We start from the raw sequence: 16,631 nt of genomic DNA, 5'->3' as shown, positions 1-16,631 counted from the left end.
ATGATGATGATGATGATGATGATGATGATGAAGAAAATGTATTATCAATTGTTGTCTCTATGTAGCCTAGTACTATTGTCTTCAGGAAATGTCTGCTTTGTCTTTCTCCTTTTGTTAGAAAACAAGGTACCGAAGAATGACGTCAAAGAAAAGTCGGCCAGAAGCCTAGATGCGGGGACTCTCTGGAATAACGTTTAAAGAAGTCAAAATGGGACGTAGAATCCCCCGTATTTATGTCAACGAGATTGATCGACATTTCAAGACAATGGATAGTGGTGTTTGACGTCATCTTTGCTAATAAAATAGATGTTATAACAACGGGAAGAGGAGAAAAAGCTGAACGTTACATTTTTCTCCACTGCAAAACACACCAACTCCTCCCCGTACACTGTCACTAATGTCAAAACTTTCATTCTAAAACCGAAAAGATTATTTTGAATAAACAAAATATTTTATAACCAGCTGTGTGCGTTTTTATTTCACTGCCACGTGTATATATCGAGACAATGACAAAAGTTAATTTTTAGAAATGATAAAGACTGAAAAAAAAAACACTTTCAAGGACCGGACGTAGCGAATATATAATACTTTCAAGGAAATTGGAAAATACCCCTGAATGGCATATAATTGAACTGCATAACACACATCGAAAAACTCTTTTAAAAAATGCAACGACTATTATAGTCAATTTATTGATATTACGCTGATTTTTGTCGCATATAAACTCTTCGAGTAATTCAACATCAAAACATAAGTATTTTGAACAATTAATTTATTTTGTTTAACACAGGTTTTAATGGAGATGATCATAGGTTCATATCTTTCGCAGTGGACGTGTACATATATCAACGCAACAACTCCGACAAGAATTGAAAGGCCTGACAATATAAAATCAACAGAAGGTTTTTTTTTTTTTTTAATATGAAACCGGATCGTTGTTCGTATTAAAAAAAAAAGAATCGTTCAACTCTCTTGCTATTTATTATCTTTTTTTTCTTTACTTTCACCTCCAACTATAAAATTATCTCTGTAAAACTATAACAAGAAAATTAATCGCTTTTTAGATACACATTCCTTCTATATTATACAACAATAACTAACTACTTTTTTGTTCACGAAATGAAAAAATACTTTTTACAAGATATAGAATAAAGACAAACTGACAAAAAGTGTTTAATAAATTTTACGAATGTTTTATTTACTTAAAACAAATTACAAAATCCATTTAGTCAAACTTTTTAAAATTTAGACCAGTAATACGGAACTGCCTCACGGGTCGATTCCCGGGCTACTATTATTACTGATATTCATAAATAACACCTCTGATACTATCGTGTCCGAGATCGGTGTATTTGCTAATGATATAATGTTTTATAACATGCACGAAAGAAGAACTGATGTATATGAATCTAAAAAAAAACGCAGAATTGTCTGAAAATAACCTTCAGGCCGTAGTGGAAATGGGCCACAACATTTAATGTTAGTAAGACTAAGCTTCACGAGGTGTATCAGAATTTTTTAGGAGTTTTTGACACCCCTAACACGAAACGGCGAATAAAATTTAAAAAAAAAACTCCTAATTTCTCCTTTAAAAGTGGATTGTTTATTTTCTTTATGAATTATACTTCCAAAATAAACTACTAAAGTTGTTTTATAAGTAATAGAAATATTTTTGTTTGTTTTAAAAAAAAACAGTAATGAAATTAATTGAATTTTATGAGCTCAGTATTTTTCAAAGTAGTTGGGTTCCCTCTATTGAGCAAGAAGACTACTTTAACCTGAGAGTATTTTGCACCTCTACATGCCCACTATTCGCCCATGCATGGAGTATTGTTGCCACTTTAAAAATCTATCAAAATTTTTATATTAATTTAATTTTTACGATATGTTCAGGGTCAGTGTGAAATTGTAATGCTCTTTCCAATAAACCGAATATAATATGTTAGACAAACGTTTTTTTAATTCACGCCCCCCCCCCATTTTCAAGTGTCTACTAAAAGGTAAATAATTAATTTACTCACCAAAGTTTTATATATCACAAATTGAAGATAAAAGATCTATAAATAATATATTCAAATTTAAAACAAAAAAGTAGGGTTTTTTAGAAATATCCCTGTAAAGTCCGAAGTTTAAAACCATTTTTAAAGAAAACACGTTGTTTGTTTTTTTGGGGGGGGTAATGAAACCTTGGTTCTTGATCCTTTACTTGAAAAAAAGTAGGGCTTGAATTACATTTTTCGATGAGTTATAAGCTTGGAAAGACAGGAAGTCGAATTATTCAATATTTTTCACGAAATTTCTGATATACCTAAAGCTTCACTTTTAACAATTACAAGACGCTTCTCCAACCACCGATGCCCATGACAAATAACACCGTATCTGACATTTTTTCCTTCAAACTCCTGGACCTAACAGTATGAACTGGAACGAAAACATTGAGGGCATTGCGAAGGTTGCTGCAAAGTAGTTGGGTTCCCTCTATTGAGCAAAAAGACTACTTTAACCTGAGAGTATTTTGCACCTCTACATGCCCACTATTCGCCCATGCATGGAGTATTGTTGCCACATCTGGGCTGGTGTCTCTACCACTAGTCTCTCCCTCTTGGATAGAGCCCAAAAAAGAGTTTTCAATCATATAGGTCCACTTTACCAACGAAGCCCCAACCACTGTCCCATCGCCGCAATGTTGCATCTATGTGCGTATTTTACCAATATTTTAATAGAATGTGCTCTGATTAACCCGTTGCACTTTTACCCCTCGACGTACATATTTCCAACAAAACCGCTTAGCAACAAATGTTATATATAGGTCTTATTAAAAGCGCAATCTTTAGAGTCTTAGAGAGTCTTATTAAGAGAGATGTTGTAATTCTGTGTTCGTGTTATGAAGTGATTCATATGTATAAAAATGTTCGTACTTAGAAGTGTAGATATGAGATGTAGAGTTCACATTGTGTATGTGAAGACATTTTAAAACACATGACATACAAGACATATAATTACAATTTTCACTTTACCTTATGGTAGAATTACAACACAAAGACGACGTTTATAAAAACACATGATGGGTTTATTTCTTCTCCGATCGGTCGTGGTTTTCTTCGTCAAGAATTCAAAGTTTCACATTCTAAGTTTCAAAGGTGACCGTCTCGCTTCCAGGCGTTCGAATCCCCATGTCTGGACTCCAGACTGTCGTCTCTCGTCCTCAGACTCTCCCTCAGTTTCTCTCCGCTTAACCCTAAAGTTTCTAACTATATCGAGAACTTCCCATTTTCCATGACGTCATACACATGTTAAAACATGTGTCTTCTTTCACGTGTTCTGGAAATGCGTGTCCAAAACTTTTTCCTTTGTTTACAAAAGGAATTTTAACCTATATTCCCAGTAACCTATATTTCCAATATGTTAAAAACATGTTTATTAAATTATCCTATAGTTGAATTCCTTTTCTTAAAACTATTTTATCTCTAAGCTAAACAATGGTTTGTTTTCACATTCCATTTGCTAATTCTCTCTCGTAATCTATTTCTAAACCTAAATTACGAGGTTCGAATTTCGTCTATTCTATTTCATTTTCATTTTAACTAAATCTCTCTATTTTTATACTTACATGAAAAGGGGACAGCCCTTATCATGTAACACAAAATCTCACCCCTTCACTGTTAAGGTCCCTACATGACAGAAAGTTTTATACACTAATATTTTCTTCCTTCGAATAAACAGACTTTGGAATTCCCTTTTCTTGCTACCTGCTTTCCTGACTGTACTGATATGCAGAAGTTCAAAGGTAACGTAAACCAAACTTTTGTCAAAGTGGCGATATACCTTGTAGGAGATGAACATGAGCAAAACGAAAGATTTTCCTCCGCACTTCTTCGCAATAGCAATATCTGCCACATGACATCTTCATCAGTTTCGTTTCCATATCAAGCATTTTCTTCTTGCGTTGACAACCAGCATCATCCTTCGGACCCATAGTTTAAGTATAGGTTCAATGAAGCAACAGAAAAACTAAACAATAATAGCAAATGCCGAAACGATGGCTAGCTGGAGATAAACAAAACAAGAAAATGCAGGATGTTTTTTAAATAAAACGTTCAAATCACTTGTAACGACCTCGGACCACAGCCGCCTTCCTAAGAAAGCAAATAACCCCAAAATACTATAAAACAATATACTCATTCCCAAACCAATAAAAGCAAACACACACATGCACACACACACATAAACACACACGCACACACACACACACACACACACACTACCCCACCCTAAAGGAAAAGGAAAACACATTAGCAGAAAGAGATAGCGACTGACTACAGCGAGGTCAAAATCTCCCTGGACAAACCAAATAAAAAAGCAATAAAAAAAGCAATAAAAATTCAGCATACCAATGTATAATAAACACTTACAAGCCTCCACCCCTTGGAAAAACTTCAAACTAACTACGAAAATGTGATTTATTTATTTATTTTCCTTATTTTAAACATCCAAATATAAAATTCTATGTATAACAAGAAAATTAATCGCTTTTCTTTTACATATAATTTTCCTATTTACTATTCCATCAACTACTTTCATGGAATAAAAAACAACAACCTTTTACGAGATAGAATAAAGACAAACATAAAAAGTGTTTAATAGAGTTTATTAATGTTTTTTTTAATTTAAAACGAATTACAAAATCCATTTACTTAATAGAAATAGCTTATTACACGTAAAACTTTTAAAGACGTATCAATTCGTATTTTATAAAAAAAAGCATAGTCTTTAAAAGATATTTGTACCTTTTAAGTTAATGATGAGTAATAAAATGATCACATCATTACTTAGTTACCCATTCTTAATATGAGGGTTGTTAACTATTACTATGTAACGATTAAATAAACAGAAGATACCCTACATTGTATGTAACTCATTTCTTATTAGTTAAGAAAGAATCTTCGATTAAATGTTTTAATTTTTTGTCATAATAATAAACATTTTTTTCTGTGTTTTGTTTAATAAAATGGGAGGAATAGAAGATCAGGGCGGATTCAATTAGACGACGTATTAGTTTGTTGTGGATCGTTTTTAAGATAGTTGCATTCTCAAAGTTGAACTCGCGATCATACTTCATTATAGGTGTAAACATAACGTTGAGGGCGTTACTAGTTTTTATATCTCTCATGTTTAATTAACATGCTCGCCCGAAATTACAAACCTGAAGACATCGATTTCATGAAAAGCTTTATTCAAGGTATCATATCCACAACTACTCACCGTGGATAATTTCTTACGAAAACAATATATAAATGCACTAATAAACTTAACTAACGACCATAACATTATCACATCACCTGCAGACAAGGGTGATGCTGCTGTGATAATATAAATGTCTGCACACAAAGATAAAATTTTTTAACTTCTGCAAAATCATAACATATAGGAAAAGAACCCTGATATAATACATAAAGAAATGTATATATTTAACAAAGCGTATATGAAACTAAAAAATAATTAGAAAACCAGGGTAACATATACGAGATATCAGCTCCAAACTGCCAACTTTATATAGTCTACCAAAGACCCACAAAAATAACACCCCAATCAGTCACATTATCTCAAGCACCTGCAGTGCTAGCCATAAAATCGCACGGGTCATAAAAAATTACTTTCCCCAGTATTAGCCACAATCAGTTCATCGCATATACATTAAAAAAAACCTCCGGGTACGTGCTTACCAAAATAAATAAAACCTTAACCTCACTAATATAGCTATGACTAGTCTCAACATCGAATCCATGTATACGAACTAACATCCCTACTAAAAAGTGTCTTAAACAACTTTCAAAACATCTAAAGAAAACAAACAGTAGTTTCTCTTTTCTGGTAGATAAAATAATTAATACTATATAGGTTTTAGCATCGACATAATGTATTTTATTTTTGATGAATTTTATAAGAGAGATTTAAAATCTCGTAACGCCATTTTTGCGCACATTATGAAGCATGATCACCAAACAATTATAACAAATCAGTTGTTTAATTGAATCTGATCTTATCTCCCATTCCTCCAATTTAAAAGGGTTCCTTCACATCTCTCACTATCCATCCAAAATAATAATTCAAGAAAATCATTAAGACAACGGTTAAAGTCTATTTTTTTTTCATTTATAGTCACACACGTATATATATATATATATATATATATATATATATATATATATATATATATATATATATGATTATGAACAAGGAGGAAAATTCAACATGTATGGTATTAAACGCAGGTATTTTCAAGAGTAAAAAAATGTTCGTTGACGATATGACTAGTTTATTAGGGATATATATATATATATATATATAAAATCTCCTATATATATATACATATATACATATGTATATATATATATATATATATATATATATACTAGCAAAGATACCCGTGCTTCGCACGGAGCTTTGTTGCGCACTCGGGTACCAAAATCTGTGGGCACCTTTCCAGTAAGTTGATGTTGTAAGAGCAACGATTGCATAAGGTGATTAACATTTTAACTACCTCTTGTAGTGATTGAAATTCAATCAGGAACTTCACAAAACATTTTCATCAAAAAGGAAGGTTACTTGATGTTACATAGTAAATTTTTCATTGAAGTAATTTTCAACTCTTGCTTAAATTTTATCTTGCACATTCAATACTAAAAACTTACCACAATCAGGTCATGTCAGTTTTTCCTCATATCCATTTCTCAAACTTTTCACTGAAGAGCCTCAGGGTAGACTACATTTCTGCTGCTTTGATTTGGAGCCAGAATGTAGAGTTTTTCTGAACTTCCTGTCCGGCTGATGGAGACGTAGAACATACCGTGACTGAAGCAGTCTGATGTCAAGTCTACGCCAATGGTGTTAAATGTCTGACCTTGACTTTTGTTTATGCTCATTGCAAAACACACATTCACAGGAAATTGGAGTCTCCGGAATTTAAATGGAAGTTCTGAGTCCGATGGAACTAAGGGGATCCTTGGCAGTAGAACGGTTTCACCTTTGTAGGGACCACATGAAATGGTGGCCTCAAGTACATTGGTGTGCAATCTGGTGATAACACATCTGGTTCCGTTTGTTGTTTTTGGCGGTTCCAAGGATCGAAGAATCATGATTGGCGATCCAATTTTTAGATTTAAAATGTGTGGAGGCATTCCAGATATCTCCAAAGAGTTTAAAAACTCCACAGGGTAGTGAACAGCTTCATATTCATTAGTAGCCGAATCAACTGACTTGTATTGCTTTGTGTCTCCTGGAAATTCATCCATTATTGAATTGTTCAAATGATTCACATTGCTGTTTAATGGCGAAATAATAGCCCTCTCAGCAAGCCAATCCGGTGATTTTCCATTGTTTTGCAGGTCTGGGTACACTTTGTCTTTCAGTTGCTTCTGATTACCGACACATTTACCAAGCGCAGTTGGAATCTTAATTGTGTCAGGTGAAGAAGTGATAGGAAACTGACCATTACCGATTTGGAGAAGCAATTTTGAGAAGTCTGCTGCAGCTGTGTTATCAGAGATATAGGCTCTCATATTAGTAGTCAGTCTCTTTACTATAACGTGCCTCCAGAGATAGGATTGTTTCAAACTTGCATTGACAATGTTAGCCCTTGTGCCATTTTTAACCACTGGGAGGATTTGACGGAAATCACCGCAAAATAAGGTTGGAATGCCACCCATGGGATTCTTGTTTCCTGTGATGTCTTGCAGTGTTCGGTCAATTGCTTCATAAGCACTCCTGTGCGTCATTGGGGCTTCGTCTACAATGATTGCAGAGGTGTCTCTAATTACATTTGCCAAGGCTGAGTTACCAGTAATTTTGCAAACTGGCTGATCCATTCGATGAGTATCCAAGGGTACTTTAAAAGTGCTGTGAAGAGTGCGGCCACCTTGTAGTAGAGTAGCAGCAATGCCACTGAATGCTGTTGCAAGCACAATCTTTCTCATGGATCTAATCTTTGCAAGGATCAAATTGATTACAAAAGTCTTGCCCGTACCACCTGGAGCATCAAGAAACATCATGTTTTTGTTCATTTCACCTTGTGCTTCCAACATTGCCATGAATGAATTGTAAACTTCTCTTTGAGAATCGGTCAGTTTTTTTTGCATATTTTCTGCTTGTAGGGAAAGTTCTTCAAGATTATAAGTAACTTCACGTTGATACTCTCTCGCGAGTCTTTCATCTCTCCCTTGCGTTGGTGCAGGTAATCCATAGCTTGCCAATGGTTGACCGCACATAAGGAGAACTTTTTCTTCAATTAGACAAAGAGTTTTATTGTAGATGTCCTCATTAAAATCTGCTTCTGGATTGTTAACTTCTTGCCTGTATCTGTGAAGAATGTCTTCAGATATTACATCACGAAAAGCCATCCAGATCTCAAGAGGATTTCTTGGCTCACAGGCTGTTAAAATTATCATAAATAGGCTTCGCAAATTTGAAGGTGATTGAGTGGCACTTGCCTCTCCTACTGCTTGATGCAAGTGATGGTCATTTTCTAGAAGGCCTCGAGCAAGGCACGCTGCTCTGTATGTTTCAAACACCTGACCATTGTATGCTCGCAAATTTTGAAATGAAGTTGGACCAGCAACCTCATTGAGCAACAGGCGTAAGAAATAACACTCCCCTGCTTTTGGACTAATCGTGTAGATTCTCCCAATGCATGGTGCCTTCCATACATCATCATTTTCAGTACCTTCAACTTGTACCCCACGCATTCTTCTCATCCATTTCTTTGTCGATTTGTTCCAAGTGTAAAACTCAGGGACTTCTACGTATTTGAGACCCCTTGCAAAGTCATCCTCATGGCAGAGTTGAAAAAATGCTGTCAAAGTTGTGGCAGGCGGTGGACCTTGGGCTCGTTCCAGAGCAGTATCAGCTGAGAACATGACACGCTGCCCATTTTCAAGATGAACAGAAAGTTGTACAATTGGGGGGAAATGTTCATGGATGGGATGTTCCAATATCCTCCAGGCCGCCTCTGAACTGCCGACATACCTTGCATTCTGGAACTGCTGGATCTCATCCACAATGTGACTTTGTACTTGGCCTTGTTGGTTAGCTGCTCCATCAGTTCTTTGTAGTTCAAACACTGCTTGATCACATCCTTTATTCACGTATTTGAGGACATATTTGATGCTTTGGATCGAGCTGCAAATTTCTACGTTAGTGTGAGCGTTGACCTGCTGAAGGAGGACCTTGTTGTACGGAACAATCCACTGGTTTGTTATTTCTTGATTAACATACCGACCATTTCTCTTCATCCTTATTGTACCAGTCTGGCCTCCATCTTCTGGTTTTCTTTGCCTGTACTTGGGGTAAGAGTCTTGGCCTTGCTCGGTACACTGAAGAAATTCTTTTGGGTATTTTTTGGAACATTTGTTGTCAATCATACATGGACAATTTGGATTAAATGGTCCACAAGGTCCATGCACCATATGTGCCATCACTTTAGCATGAAGATCAGGATCTTCCTCTTTGTCAGGGATCTCTGCAGTTATGCAGAGATCCATTTTTTCTGGTAGAAGTTTGTCCTCTGGGGCCTGCCAGGTGAGGATGTGTGCATGCGGCAGTCCTCTTTTTTGATATTCAATACTGTACAGGAAAGCACTCAACCTGCCAAATCCTCCCTTTTTAATAAATTCAAGTAACTTTTTTAGCTTCTGCCTGAAAATCCTGGCAACAGTATCTGGACGATCCTGAGGGTCTTGCCCTTGAAGACAATTTTCTGTAATTTCTGTCCACTTTGGATTTGTTGTGAACGTGATGAAGAGGTCGGCTCGGCCCATTCGCCGAACATATGCCATGGCATCACTTTGACGCTCAAACATGTATCGAGGGCCTCCTGTATAAGTTGCCGGAAGTACAACTCGTTGACCAAACTGTTCTGGAGTCCCATCCTCCCTAAGAATTGAATCTCTCAAGTTGCTATAATTGTCAGCTCTCAGGGTCTGTTGCTCACGCCTCAGGAACTGTAAACGTTCTGTTCCAATCTTTCAGTACACATCCACCAGCCATTGTTGAAATAGCCTTCGGTACCAGAGAAAATAGTTTCCAGGCCGAGTCATTAAATGGTACGAATAAAATTGCTGTTGGGTAACTTTTCGCCAATTGGATGCCTTCATGTAGATGTTGTAAGATGGAGAACCATAGGGGTACATTAACGGGTACATTAAAGTATCGTAGAGGGGATGTAGTTCGGAGATCCATTTTAATGTATCATTTCTAAAACGCAAGACAATATCCCGGTTAGCTGTTGGTTCATTCTCCATTAATATTCCAATCTCATACGTTGTTGTTGGAGCATTGAATCGCTGTGGATGCTCTTCTTGCGGCCTTCGGTCTTCCCTTATGACAACTTTATGTTCTACCAAGTGTTCTTCTTCAATCCTCTCCTTTGTTGTTTTCAGCTGACAAATAAAGCTGTTGTTCTCATGTAAAAATTCAGTCAGACTTTGGAGAATGTCTCTATTGAGTCTACTGTCACGTCCCCGATTATGTAGTTCCTCTTCCAGACTATCCAAGAAGTAGACTTGAATAAACTTTGCTGTTTCATCTTCAGGTGGTAAAAGACTCCCAATCTGGTGGTAAACCTGGCCTCGAATTCTAAAAGAAGGATTCCACCCATGTACTGCCGCAATTTTGTGACCAAATGATGTCATTGCAAAACAATTGTTATAACTGCGTAGATTTTGCAGAAAATCTTTAGAGATGGGACCATTGCCGGAGAGCAAATCTTGAAGCAACTGAGGCAGTGGTGGAAAGCTATCAAGCACAACTTTGCCAGAAGAACAACAACAACCAGGGGTTTCTCCTTTAAATTTTACAGCTGAGCAATGTTGACATACTTTGTCCATTTTTCCTATATCAGCTGTAGTGAGAGAGTCATTTTTGTTGTAGAGCAATCCTTTTCTATTGCAGTGTTCTATTTCATGGTGTCTCAAAGCAGTCATTCGTTGTCTAGCTGCCTCGTTTTCTGTCAATTGCTGGGGCAAAGTCATACTCTCTCTCCATGCAGCCTCTCGTTGTTGCCCTTGGTATAGGCGAAAGCTTCGTTGGGTTTCCGATTCATTCTGATGTCGTTGAGCCACTCTCAACTGACCTTGTGTACGTCTACTTACCTCATATAATTCATTCGATCGTAATATTGCTTCTCTTTCCAGTGCATATCTTTGCCTTTCTTGAATTTCATCTTGTGATGAATTTAACCGCCTTACAGCATGTCTAGTTCTGTCAGCTTCACGTTGGGTTTCTCTTTCCAAATCTGACAGTCTTGCTCTCCTTTCTCTTTGACGTATCCTGTTAAGTTCTAGACGTCTTTCTCTATCTGAATTGTTTTCATTGGAGCGAATTGCAGCAACTCTTAGTCTATTAGCTTCCAATCTTTCCATTCTTTCTTCCTCACTTTCGTTTCTACTTCGTTTGGGTGGCATAATTTCGGTTTTAAACGGAATTGTTTAACGATATTAATGATTGTAAATTAATTAAGCGTAAAGGAAATGTATACTAACTGAAATGGACGAACTATAAATAATATTTCTGAATAGTACAATTATAAACAATTATATTGTACCTATTTACTATGCCTCCCCACGGGACAGAGTTAGACACCAGGGTCGTTTTTTAACGTGGAGAAAAGGTACAAAAATAAAAATTGTCTCAGTCGTGAAGGATTTCTCCTCCACCGAAAGAGAACAAGAAAATGAAGTGCAGCATCTGAAGAACAGATACTACACTTTGATCTTGACCAAAAGGAATGAATAAAAGCGACCTACGTGTGACTCATTACCTCCGGGTGTAAACGTCACAGTCTAAAAGTAATAATTAAAAAAAAAAAGTAAATGTAAAATAAATGTAATACCAACTTAGGTTAACTAATATATGTAAACAGTACAATTAAAACAGTTCTATTAAAACAAATAATTACTAAGATCTTGGTAATTGTTAGTCTCATTGTTATCGTTTTAAAGAAAAAAATGTGTAAAAAAAGTTCTGCTTTTGTGAGTACGTGTATTTCTTTTAAATTACATAACCTTTTTTATTTTATTATTTATATCTCTTTTAAATTTATATATTTTGTTAGTAAACTGGAAGAAATTCAGTTGAATAAAACCTTGTTCGTGTTCTTTACGTTAAACTCATTTATAAAAGGTTCATCCGGTTTAAAGAAAGCACTAAGTTTAAATAAGACTGGAAATAACTAATTCAATATATAAATAGAAAAATGAAATAAATATAAGCTTTAAGTCTTAAGATAGTAATAATCAAAATGTAATAAATTATTTGTAGTTCAAATCTATGATAAGACAGGCTTTCGAAATAGGCTCGACCAGAAAGATTAAATTGGAACGAAATTATAATCTCCGTGCCATTTTCAAAACAACCCCACAAAAGTAACGATATCCCGCAGTTGGTTAAATGACAATGGTTGTAAGAAAAATGTAAAAGAAAATGCGCTTATCTGTTTATTTTGACCTGTTTTATTTAATTAAAAAAAAAAAATGGCTATAACTGGAAGAGAGCGTTATGTTTTGGGGGTTGTTTAAAAAATAGAATGGAAATAAAGTTAGTTCCGTTTTAATTGTCTTTAATTGCGGCAAGCGCTAACAAAATCGAAAAATCACTGTTTACATTCGAAATGTTAACTTTTATAGGTTTACAGGTTTGCTGACAAGGCTGGGGGTGTTTAATACAATTATTTTACTAAATTGATTTTTTTCATTTAAAAATAAAATTATTTCTTTTTTAATAAAGTTTTATTTTAAAATATTTGTTTTTGTTTATTTATATAAAATTACGATAGTTGAATTGTATTCTTTCAATTATATTGGCAAGTAAAATATAAAAGATTAAAACGGAACGAAATTGAAATTTCCATTACATTTTCAATACAATCCCAAAACATAAAGCTTTCCTCGCCAATGAATTGTTTTGATAATATACGTAAAGTGAAATAAATCGAATATAAAATTAAATGAAAATATATTAAATAATTAAATGTTAAATAGATTTTGTAAATAGTACAGTTGAAATGATTAGAATATTTCCAATATGTAATAAGGTCGAGGTAATTAGTTAAAGAGATTTAATATAATGTGATATGCAAATGAGCATAAGTCATTCGATATGGGGGCGGTTTGTAGACTAGTATATAAAGAAATTAGGCATAGATTCTTATGTCTCCTATAACAGAAACATCCTAAAATGGGTTCTAATGTTTCTCTACCAGGAGAGATCTACCCTCTTACCTCCTTTATATTTCGTTGATGATGGAGAGCTGTACACACAGACAGAAACACACGAACCCTATTACTTTATAAATATATATATATATATATATATTAATTTAAAGGAGATTAGAACCATAGTCTAAAGAGCTGAGTGTATTTTAATGTAACAGTGATATTACTAGTTTAATTAAAATACAGGAAATAGAAAGTACTCGTTGTAATTTAGATATATAATAAGCTCGATAGTTAAATGTCCTAGAGCTAATTCAATATTAAGTAATGTGATTGATAATTTAAAAGTTAAAAATCAAATTATAATTAAATTAAAAATCCGTTTCATAAGAAGGAACAATAACAAAATCAATTATCTGTACGATCGTTTCGGAAAACAATGCTTTTTATTGTGGTATACATCAAGTTATGTACAATAATTACATATAGTTTTTTAATAAGCAAGGTCTCCTCGTCAGCAAATTTTGAAGGGTTTTTATTGAATTTAAAAGACACCATAAATAAACCTAGCATTAAAAGCTATAGCAAACATCTAAATGAATATTTTAACCATAGTTCCTGATTTCAAAATGCGAAAAATTAAAAGGTAAATATCTCTATATATTTTTTAAAAGCAAATTTATAATGTAAATTCAAATCTATATTTTTCTCTACTTATTTCTATCTCTAACCCATATTAATTTTCTTATAAATTTTAAATCCAGACCTTTTATTTCAATTTTTTTCAGAATCATCTGCCTTACTTTTTATGCTAGGTTTATTTATGGTGTCTTTTAAATTCAATAAAAACCCTTCAAAATTTGCTGACGAGGAGACCTTGCTTATTAAAAAACTATATGTAATTATTGTACATAACTTGATGTATACCACAATAAAAAGCATTGTTTTCCGAAACGATCGTACAGATAATTGATTTTGTTATTGTTCCTTCTTATGAAACGGATTTTTAATTTAATTATAATTTGATTTTTAAATTTTAAATTATCAATCACATTACTTAATATTTAATTAGCTTTAGGACATTTAACTATCGAGCTTATTATATATCTAGATTACAACGAGCACTTTCTATTTCCTGTATTTTAATTAAACTAGTAATTTCACTGTTACATTAAAATACACTCAGCTCTTTAGACTATTGTTCTAATCTCCTTTAAATTATTAGCTTCCTATAACAGGTCGAGTTTATATACGTAATTGTAGCTATGTTTCATAAGAAGGACTTGCAATTATCAACCAAATGCATCCCCATACCCCCTAAAGACACCTTTATAACCAGCTTAATTACAAGTATAAATATATTTATAAGGAACTTGAGATGGAAAGCCTACCATTTTGATAATCACCAAAATCAAACCACAGAACCAATACACCACCAACCTGGAGAAATAAAAGAAACCATCCTCAGACAAGACAATGAACAAAGAAAAGCAGCGAAATACTACAGACTAAAAACATACAAAAACCCTAAAAGAAACAAAGACACTGAACATTTTGAAAATGACTTAATCAACCTGATTAAAAATATTAAATTTAAGAAAAATAAAAAATATATCACCCCAACACTTAAAAAAATAAATAAATTTTCAAAATCTATTTCTAAAAGCCACCAAAATAAACTCATAGTACCGGCAGATAAAACTGGAAATTTCTACACAATGGACTATATACAATATAAAAATCTAATGTATAAGGAACTTAATAAAAATTATAAAACAACAAATAAATCAGCACGAAACAAAATAAATAATGATGCAAAAAACATTTTAACTAAACTTAAAATAGATAAATACACAGAAATAACGGTACCAGGTACCCCGAGATTTACTTTAAAAGACCACAAACACAGCTTTAATATTAACCCTACTATTAGACTCATTTGCCCCTCGAAATCAGATATAGGACTGGTTAGTAAAAACATATTAGATAGAATTATCCCCAAAATTAAATCCATAATAAAATACCCACTATGGCAATCTTCCAACCAAGTAATCGACTGGTTTTCTAACATTCAAAATAAAAATAACGTTAAATTTCTTTCTTTTGACATTGAATCATATTACCAATCTATATCACCTATCCTACTAAATAAATCTCTATTAATGGCACGAAAATTAACTAATATAACTCAAGACGAAATTAAACTAATACTTATAGCTAGAGAGTCTTTAATAACATTTGATAATAAATACTGGACCAGGAAAAATATCCCTAACCACTTCAACATTTTAATGGGATCGACGGATTCGACTCAGGTCACTGATCTAGTTGGCCTTTTCCTTTTAAATGAAATACATTGTATACTCCATAAAAAATTCAAACTTGAAGGAGGACTATATAGAGATGATGCACTTTTCGTAACTAACTCTACTAATAAAAATTATGAAAAAGCAATTAAAGCTCTACATACATTATTTAAAAATTATGGAATTAGTATAAAAATCGACCCTAATAAAAAAATTGTTAATTTCTTAGACATAACCTTAAATCTTGAGAATTCTACCTTTGAACCCTATCATAAACCTAACCAATCACTACTATATGTCCACAATCAATCAAACCACCCTAAATCAATATTAAAATCAATAATTCCCAATATCGCTTTAAGAATTTCTAGACTGTCTTCTACTAAATCCATATTTACCAAAAATGAAAAATATTATAATGAAGCCCTTAAAAACTCTGGATATAATTCACAAATTAAATTCATAAATAAAAATGATAGAAACATAAACTCCATTGAAAATAAACCTATTAAGAGCGTAATAACATATAATATTGCAATGTCTTCCCGTATGCGAGTTAAGAAAAATAACTAAGAGACAAAAAAAGATAAAACCAAACCACAAATATTAGATAATAATACAAATAAACAGCAAACCAAAACCCGTAAACGTAAGAATAGACACAAGGAGATCCTATGGTTCAACCCCCCATATTCCAAAAACCTAGAAACAAACATAGCCAGAGAATTTTTTAAAATATTAGATAAGAACTTTAAAGCCCCTCATAGATATAATAAAAATTTCAATAAGAACACAATTAAAGTCTCTTACTCTACTATGCCTAGCCTTCATCAGAAAATAAATAGCTCTAATAATAAGAAAATTAATAAACTACAAAATACAACTATACAAAATACATCGGACTGTAACTGTAGAAGAAAAAATAAATGTCCCCTACAAGGCTCATGTAAAATTAAAAATGTTATCTGTAGCTGCACAGTATCAAAAACTCCAAATCTACATGAACCTATTAACAACCATAACTCAACTACCAGATTAAATAATAACACCAACTTAAACCAATCTACCGATCAATTACTAATCAACCGACCATATAATAATCCAACAACAGACCTAACGG

General features: G+C 33.5%; 1 long non-coding RNA gene across 1 annotated transcript in view; it reads right to left on the bottom strand.

Moving 5' to 3' along the window:
• LOC145278090 (uncharacterized) overlaps positions 1–16,631 on the bottom strand; it is a 1,008,060-nt gene that overhangs the window by 474,662 nt on the left and 516,767 nt on the right. The window lies entirely within an intron of this gene.

This window comes from Euprymna scolopes, chromosome 6 (assembly GCF_053919585.1).
Source record: "Euprymna scolopes isolate OS-2025 chromosome 6, ASM5391958v1, whole genome shotgun sequence".
Classification (NCBI taxonomy): domain Eukaryota; kingdom Metazoa; phylum Mollusca; class Cephalopoda; order Sepiida; family Sepiolidae; genus Euprymna; species Euprymna scolopes.
This window is presented reverse-complemented; position numbering and strand designations above follow the sequence as displayed.